Genomic DNA, 7505 nt, shown 5'->3' with positions numbered 1-7505 from the left:
AGTGTGCAGACAACTTCTATTCTGAGATGACACAGTGTAAAGAAAATAAGGATAGCATTAACCACTAAAGAAAACCATCTGAAACCTGTGTGTCCAGCAGAGATTTTTGTAGAAAGGAAAAAAAAAAGAAATTGCTGTTAGAGCTCAGTACAATTGTATGGGTCAGCACATTTTCCGGCAGGGCTCTGCAGCCTGTCCTCAGGGAAGGTAAGCATGGCAGAGCAAAGCAAAGGTTGCTGTAACAGCTGGATGCGTGCTATTACAGCAAATGGTATGTATCACCGTGCCAGGCTCGGATTCTCCTTTCTGTGGGAAAGATGGCAGAGAAAGGCCAGAATGTTTCCAAAGTGCTTCTTATATCTCATGACGTAAGTCACATCTGGCTTATAATTGGGCAAAAATAGCCATTTTGCTCTTGTTTGATTGAATGTGATGTATGTGGCTCAAAATAAAAGAGACTGAGAGAAATAAAAAGTAGAAAAGTAGTCCTTAAATGCCTTTAAGATTATTAAAAGCTGTTGTTGCACTACCTAACCCTAAGATGAGCGGTAGCTGAGGAACCTAACCCCTGATGCAACTGTCATTCCAAACTACACCTTATTTTAGTGAGATGAAGATAACAGAAATATTCCTTATAACACAAATATTTATGCAATATAGTATAAACTGTCTTCTTCCCAAAAATGTAAGCAGAAAGCACCTTAGGCCCATGATTTAAAACTTACAGCTCCTTACACTCATGCAGAAATATGTCAATTCTGTGTGCCATCACCCTCTGTGACTCACTGTCCCTCATGAATCAAAGCACATCCAGGAAAACATGTACAGATTGTGCCACATGTCTCATGATTTCCAAACCCTTCGAAGAGCTACCTAGGGCAAAGTTCAGCAATGCCTATATGCATTTAGCAACGCGTGTGTGCAAAGTGCTGTACTGATCAGAAGCCTTTAAAACTTTCAAAAAAATGCTTCAGCTGATTGCCTAATTGCTCCTTTTTTTACTTCTTCTTCATCTAAGCTTGCAGCTTAACTGTGCTGTTTGCAGCTCCTTTTGGAGCTTCTGGGTTTTTTTGTCCCTCCCCTGAAGTTTCACATTCACTTCCCTCAGTTCCAAACTCCTTTGATAATACTGCATTTAAGGTATAGTAGTCCTACCACTATCAAGAATTCTTATTAATCAGAAATGTTGGTTAAATACTTCACTGTTTCTTACTTCAGCTACATGCGGCAGGGAGCACCCAGTCAGGTCCCCAAGACATTACAGTTCCCCTCTTCTCCAGTCCCTTCCATTAGCTCCATGTTATTCATGGCGATGTAGATAAACATGGAGAGTCAATGACACCAAATAAATGAACTTCTTTCATTCTCTGGCTTTTTAAGAAGCCTCTCCTCTTTGTCAGGCAGAGTACTTGTCTTTTCCAAATGGGAGTACTACAGCTTACCATACCTACACCTAAATATGACAACAACACAAAGAATCCTGGCTTGAGACACCATAAGCAGATATGCCCCATGTATAGGTCTTTTCTTAGTCATCCATACCACATCTGTTACAAGTTCAATGCTTTGGTTCTGTTTTCAAGCTGATTAATATATGCTGTTCCAGGGATCTAGGTCTGCAGAGCTCCTTTGGTAAAGTAGATCAGAGATCCTAAGACAAACTTTGTCAAGAAAAAGGATCCAATTGTGGAACAACTGTCTGGACAAATTATAGGCAACATCCTGCAGATATATCATGAAATTATCTGTGGGTGCAGGCTGGTGTGGTACCACTGGTAATAGCTCTACCAATGCACAGTGGCAAAGAATCTCATCCTATCAATTAAAAATAAATAGTGAATAGTACTGTGTAGTGAATAGAGCAAAAACCTGCTACTTCAAAAGCTGCTCAAAACAAACAAACAAACAAACAAAAAAACACACTATACAAGTAGCAGAGAATGCCAGGCCACACATCAGCTGTGCAATTTCCATAGGCTGTGCTTCCATGCAAGTGCTCTATCTGTGTTCAGACAGTTTTTCTCTAGCTAATGGCTATTCTTGCTGTTGCCACATCATTGAGAAGGCATGGTGCTGTATGTGTCAACACACTTACAATATTTTTATAGTGAATAATCTGTAGATCTTATTCCTTTTAATTTATTTTACTACGAAGGAAATGTATCATTCATTTGAGAGAGCTGTTTACTTTATATATTGCACAGTAATTATACTGATTTTACTGAGCTATCCCTAAACAGATTTCCCACAACAAATGACATCTAAGTGTTTCAACAAGACAGAGAAATAGAACGAAGGCTATTATTAAAATGTCACAAACATTCCATCTTACTCAGCACTTGATGAAATTTCCTAATTGCCATTTACACTTTTTGGGCGTAACAATCTTTTTACACTGCTTAATGTCTAAGTAAACATTACTGTGGCATAAACAATCAAGGTAATTACAGGAGAAGATCTTTTGCAACTAACCACATAGGTGGCTGGCTTTTTTACACAATGCAAAAAGCATAAATTACAGGACATGCAAACAATTTATGCACCAAATGCTGCCGTTGGTTAGGCAACATGCAGCCATAATTGACATTAGGAAAATTTCTGCACGTGTAAAGTAGGGTAGCATTAGGCCCTATTTCAAATGACTAATGCTATGGCCTTAGGCACTGGATCTTAAATGACTACCAATAGCCTTGGTGTTGATATATAATACAGAAATACGGTATCGACTCTTGCTTGTTGCTTCCAGCTGTTACATTGCCTGAAAAAATATTTTTAAATGTACCTACCAATATCATGAGTGATTTCTTTCCTTATCTTCCTCAAAGATGGCTGTTATCCTGAGCTGGTGCTAGAGCATGATCTCAAACACTTGCCAGCAGAGCATGAAGCACACAATGACTCCTGCCAGCTAAGCATAGAGCATCCTTTGGGTCTTTCTGGAGGACAAGTTTGGTGCAAGGAGTATTTCCAATGAAAACAGCAGCAACTGAATGCCCATCACAAAAGGCCGCAGACAGAAATGAAATCTCCCAAACACCACTTAGAGCCACTAAGTCCAGACCCGCCACATCTCTCTCACTGAGTGTGAATCTCACGGGGTGGATCTCATCACATGCTCTCCTGCTGGTCCCCCTCTGAAGTGTTTTTAGAGGAGTCACATTGTGCTCATCTCCAGCTGAGCCATCTAAGGTGTTGGACACAGCTAGGTGGCTCAGCCCATGACCCACCAGTGTGGGGCTTGGCAGCCAAAGGAGCTGTTCAGGGACACATGTTCTCAGCCCTCTCCAAACTTCACAACCTGGCAAGGCAACCTGGACCCTAGCTTGGGCTCAAGTTGTGGGGTTTTGTACTAGCACTTGGAAGAAACTCAAGAGGTCTGTGTCCTGTGAAAGTCTGCTTAGCCTGGTTGCTTTCTTCTGCCATGCTGGGCATGTTCTCACTGCCCTGGGAGCTGACACCTTCCTCACAGAAAGGGGAAAGAGGAAAGGAGCAGCAAAAAAAAAAAAAAAAATCAAGTCATTCATTGTGGCTCAGGTGGGCTACCATCTTTGCCTTCAGTCCTGTCCGCATGGGACAGCTCTTCCCCCTCTTTTCCCACAACGATTTGACCTAAAGGTCTGACCTCATGTTTAAATGACTGCACATATTTCAGAGCAGGCAGAGATCACTTTGGATTCCTCACCAGCAATTTCAGCACTAGCTTGACATGCAAGGAAGGGAATCCACTTAAATTCTTTTGGGGTAAAACAAATACCTAGTGAGCACAGTAAGGCATTGTAAGCCCTGGCATATGAAGCTGGTAATCCTTCTCCAGATACCTCATGGTCACAGGCGTGATGGAGCACTTCCAGTCCACACCTTCTGGTCAGATAGGAGACTGCCAGCAGTGCAGTCATGGTCTCGACAGCTGAGCCTAAAGCATGTGCTGAAATCGGTGAGAAGAGGAAGCGACCTGGTGTTTGGGCCCCCCCGCCCCCAGCACGGGATTTGGCCTTGGGCACTGCTTGGGACGTGATGGAGGGGCCCTTCTCCCTCTGCAGGGTGGCAGCTGGGCCCTCTCCCCTCAGGTACAGACACACAGAGTGGTGCTGCTGGTGCTGGCTGCAAGCAGTGCACATTGGTAGAGTCACATTCATTTTATTGACTCAACCTGGCTAGCAAAACTCGGTGCTGTGAGATTCACCTGAGGCTAGGTAGCTACCCTGGGGGCCCACAGGCTTTGCACTCTAATTGAAAGACCCTTTAACAGGTAAAATATCTTAATATGCTTCTGGAGGATGAAAAACATACTGGATATACCTATGGAAGAGGTTATAAATCTAGCTGTCAGCTATTTGTCCTGTGGTGGATACGGATGTTGTCCGAGAGCAGCACCAACACTCCTGTTAGTAAAACTAGTTTTTTCCTGAGCCATATTCCCCTACCTCTCCTGGATATGAGTCAGAGAGGTGTAAGCCCTGAGAGGTAACTGTTAAAGCTGTTAAGATGGTTCAGGCATGTGTAACAGGTGACAGAAAAGACTTGTAAGCATACACTGGTTTCATGTAAACCTTTGCAGAAACCAGCTTATCATGTGATAGCACCTCGCAGGGGAAGAACCTGTACCTGGAGGAAAGCTTGAAGCTATGTTTATTCAGCCAGTGGCACTGTTAATTAATAGTATGTTTGAGACTACACCACAGGGTAAACTTTCGAATAAAAGTAACTAATGAGAGGTTCAGTCAGCGAAAAATCATACTGTGAGGACATTACAGATAACATCATAAAAGCCAGTCTGGGAGAAAAGCTCGACTGAGAAGAGCTGGAAGGACGCCTGGCTGGAGCATCCGCAAAGGCAAACCATAATTCCTGGTACACCTGAGGGCATTCCTGAGAGTTACAAGGAATTGGGAGATACAGCCGAATGTGTCAGCCAGACACCCTCTTCTGGGCTCTCCCACACTCAGCCGGTTCTTTATCACTAAAGTTGGGGCCGCCCTGGCCGCGCTGCTCCCCGCTGGGGCGGCGGGACGGGCCCTGGCAGCGAGGCCCAGCCCGGCCCTGCGGGCCCTGGGGGCATCGGGCCTGCGCTGCGGGAGCCCCTGCCGCGGGCAGCGGCCTGGGCGGCTTTCCACTGTCCAGAAATTTTGGGGGAAATGCTTCCCAAAGAGGCAGAATATCTGTTCACAGCTGATCACGCTGGCAGAGGGCAGGTGGGGCCTCCGGGAAGGGCGGCCGGCACAAGAGAGCACATGGGCCGGGAGCGGCCTGCGGGCCCCGTCGCCCGGCGAGGAGCTGCGGAAATCGAGGGGAGAAACGGCCCGCCAAGGTCGAACTCGAGCTGTCAGTGATGGCTGCATGGTTAAACACAATTCTCGTGCCCTCAAAAAATAAACGCAGTGCGTGCTACTGTACGTGAAATAAACGGGGTGCCCCTCTCTGTCCAGCGAGCAGTGGAAATCCTGACTGTGATGAGTGCCGCGAGCTCAGCCAGGGCCACTCGCCGCGCCGGGGGCACAACGCCCTCCCCTTCTTTGCCTGTTCGAGAGGAAAAGCCGCCCAGTATCCCACGTTTTTGTCTCCCCGGATTTTCGCTCGCTGAGCTGCTAAAATGGCTGTGGCTTCCACGCACTTTTAATGCTTGGTCTTGCAGGAGACCTTGCCTTCCTATCAGCGTTGTGGATGTGGGAGCCACGTGCGGAAGGGGTTTTGCAGGGTACAGGGAGCAGGGCTGATCTGCGTCCCAGAAGGGAGGTTTAGTCTGTTTAGTCTGGATCGCCGTTCGCGTGTCATGCTTTGATTTGCTTCCTTCAGCAGCACGGATTTCGACACCGAAACACAAACAGCAGTTTACATTCTGGTCCTATGTATTATCAGTGTAAAATAACTTACTATTGCTGTTTTTAAAAGGTGGCACTATACCCAAATGCTTTACTGATCATTGTAAACATGCAATTATTGGCAAAAGTGCTGTTTGCAAGATTGGTTCCAGGCTCCTTATATTGTTATACTGGGCCAGATTCTGCTCTCATTTATAGCAATGCCTTAAAGAAGATTTAAGCACAAATAGCTTAGAACGGTTTCTCCACTGGTGACATGAAAACCACATGATATGTGAGGAAGCAACTGTATTTTACAATAACAGTATTTTGCTTTTCAGGAAAGAATTTCCTCTCCAGAGTAAGCATATTGGAAAAGAGAAAGAGGTCAAAACAAATTAAAGCTGATTTGTTTCGCCTCAAGAAATGTCAGATAGAGCAGTTTTATGGAATGCCTAGCTCCTCACTAGAGGCTGAACACTTAGCATTATCACACCAAATTTAGCACTATTACAAACCTATTCAAAAATGATAAGGAAGACAAGACAGCAGAATTCCTTCAGCATATACATAACGTCTTCAACAAGGCGCCTGCTGTGGTTAATGGAAAATATCGCAGTGCTTCCAATGAATTTCCTATCCGACCAGTCAGAAGGCCCATTCCAGCACCATCTACCATTGCCGATGTCATGGCAATTCTCCTAGATGCAAAACCCAGAGGGATTTAAAACCACCTCACCTGGGCCAGGTGCATTGCTCACCTCAGGAACAGGCATTGGACAAAGCTTTATAGGACACATTTTTGGAAGTGTGCCTGTGCCTACATTTGCATGTTGTATGATAGACATGTCTTCATCTTAGGTCTGCAAATGACTAGTAGGGTAACTGGTGCTCTGTAAGACATCATAAACCACTGCAAATCTTTTTTTAAACCTCCACGTGTATTTACACACATGCAAGTAAACAAATGAAGTGGAAATGAAAAATAATAAATTAACACTCAAAATTTTGCCTAACATTTATTAGATTACAAATGAATACTGCTCCAGGTGGGCTGAGGAAATTTTTTTTCCCCAAAAGTTTTAAGTAGTCTTTCAGATTTAAAGGATGAAAAACACTGCCCTAGCAAGATAGAAAATCTCAAATGGTTAAACTATTGAACACCTGAGGCACAGTTAGTGATGCCTTAATAGCAAAAAGGAGTGATTGGAAACAGCTGAAAAAGAAGAAAAACTTGCAATGAGCGGGGGGAGGCTTCTGTTTCAAGGGTATGAGCCAGGAACTGGTGTGTATTTAAGCTCCTTGAGATTAGTTAGTGATAGGTAGGGGTAGTTTTTAGAGATGTGTTTTAGGGACTGTGGATGCTTAATTGAGAGGTAAGGGGTGTGTGTGCACATGTGTATATGTTAATCTTTTGGCACCAGTTAGTTGTTCTGAGTCTATTGTACTAGAGCAGCAGGGAATGAGGTTTCTATCTAAAGTGAGTATGTCCATGCCTTGAGACAGGTGAGTTTTGGGAGAAGGGAGTGTGCTTTTCCTAAGGCATATCAGCAGTGTTCTAAAGATATCATCTGTTAGTGTCTTCTCTGTGGTTTTACTGCAGGAGAGTTATTTGTCCCTGTCTTCCCTCTCTTCCTCCCAAGCTCACAAACTAATTTCTGTTAAGGAGTAATATATGATCAAGTCTTATAGTGCCAGCAGATAGTT

The sequence above is a fragment of the Dromaius novaehollandiae genome, chromosome 4, assembly GCF_036370855.1.
Source record: "Dromaius novaehollandiae isolate bDroNov1 chromosome 4, bDroNov1.hap1, whole genome shotgun sequence".
In the NCBI taxonomy this organism is placed as follows: Eukaryota; Metazoa; Chordata; class Aves; order Casuariiformes; family Dromaiidae; genus Dromaius; species Dromaius novaehollandiae.
Note: the sequence above shows the minus strand (reverse complement) of the source record.